Source organism: Solanum pennellii, chromosome 4 (assembly GCF_001406875.1).
Source record: "Solanum pennellii chromosome 4, SPENNV200".
NCBI classification, from domain to species: Eukaryota; Viridiplantae; Streptophyta; class Magnoliopsida; order Solanales; family Solanaceae; genus Solanum; species Solanum pennellii.
Window position 1 is genome coordinate 24,690,082 of NC_028640.1, and position 2,020 is coordinate 24,692,101.

Consider the following 2,020-nt stretch of genomic DNA (forward strand, 5'->3'; position numbering starts at 1 on the left):
AGAGGCATTTATAGCACTTATGTCAAAGAGGGAATGTGGTTTGTTTATTTCAAGCCATTCCCCAACAATATGAAATTTGCAAAAGTGTCTGGCCGGATTCAAAGGTGAATCAAACAGGAATCTCAGCAAAGATTTCACGATTTCTGTAGAGGACGCTATTTGCATTACGTCATCAAAACAAGATAATTATTGTCAATCAAGGCAATGCATTACCCCAGAAGAGATAGTTATTTTATTATTATTTGTTAATATCGATCAAGTCGGCATATTATTTGGAGGTTGGTTTGCCGTTATTATCAACACAGATGATATAAATATTCATGCATCGCGGAGGTCATATACTGCTGAAAATCATGCATCGCGGAAAAGTCATGCATTGCGGAAAATCATGCATTGCGAGTTAACAATCGTGAGCGACGAGAAGATTTCATGCCTCGTCAAAATTTATACATCGCGAGAAGATTTTATGCCTCGCCGAAATTTATGCATCATGAGAGGAATCCATGCCTCGTCGAAATTTGCACATCGCGAGAAGATTTCATTCCTCGCAAAAATTCATGCATCACGAGAAGGATCCATGCCTCGTTGAAATTTGCACATCGCGAGAAGATTTCATGCCTCGCTGAAAGTTATGCATCGCGAGAAGACTCATACCTTGCAGGAATTTACGTATTGCGAGAAGATTTCATGCCTCGCTGAAAGTTGTGCATCGCGAGAAGATTCATACCTCGCGGGAATTTACGTATCGCGAGAAGATTTCATGCCTCGCTGAAAGTTATGCATTGCGAGAAGATTTCATACCTCGCAGGAATTTATGTATCGCGGGAAGATATTCATGCCCCGCAAGAAGGTATGCATGGATAAGGAAAGGGAAACCGCGTATCCCAAGAGGGATATTTATCCATTGGCCTCAACTACATTCTTTTGTTTTGATAAGAGTAAACATCAAAAAGAACATCAAAGATGATAACAAAAGAGACATCAATATCGCATCAGCATTTATTTATTTATTTCGACATCAAGTATAGAGTACATTGAAGATTTTATTGCAAAACATAAGGCGTAAGCTTTATTTGCTGGACGTCAGACCGATCGAGTCGACGTCAATTTGAGGAGAACAATGAAGTGTCGACATGGTAAAAGACACTGTCTCCCATCCTAATTGCATTTTTTTAAGCTGACGAGTTTTATCTCAGTCTTTGTCGAGAGCATCCAAAAGGATGAATTCTCCAAAAACCACAGGTGCGGACGACATCAAAAAGGATGCAGCACAACGTGGAACTTTTTCTTAGCAGCGAACTGGGACACAGTCCAAAGAGGAATGTCAAACTCTTAGGACGCGAGCAGAGGAGCGACTTCCACCACAATCAAACCACACCCCTATCTTAAGGCATGTGGGTTTTTCTTTAGTTCTGTCAGTTTCAGTCTCGCATCCGGGAATTTCGATCTACTGGAAGCAAGTTTCCAATCTGAGTGACAATGCGCCAAGAGCTTTGGAAATTATGTCCGTGTAAGTTCTTTACCTACGGATGTGAAGAGCTCCACATTCATGGCTAAGAGGTTACAAGCCTCCTTTTCATTCTCGTTTAACTTGTCACTTGTCCAAAACCAAAGGTTATCTAGCATAATAGATTTCCTTTTCCATCGATCGAGTCGAACTACACACAGCCTGATTCCGAAGGTTTTAAGGATATGTAGGCGGATTCGATGTTGAAAACTCGGCTGTATTCCAACATTCGCTCTCGAATTCTATTCTTGAGCATTTCGATACCTTCATAATTCGGTATCGAGGTGGCTTTTGATTCTTTCAAAATCGTGCGATAAATCAAGCTTATCGAACTACAAGTGGCCTGAATTCTCATATAGCCTGAGATATGTAGGAAACCCATTTCGAGGGTTCGGCCATAATTCCTAAATCCTTTGTCTAATCCTTCTTTTAAAAAGCTAATGGGGTTGGTCAAAATTGGTTCGGTCAATTTCATTTTCCTCGAGTTGCTTGCATCAACCCAAGTAAAATGAG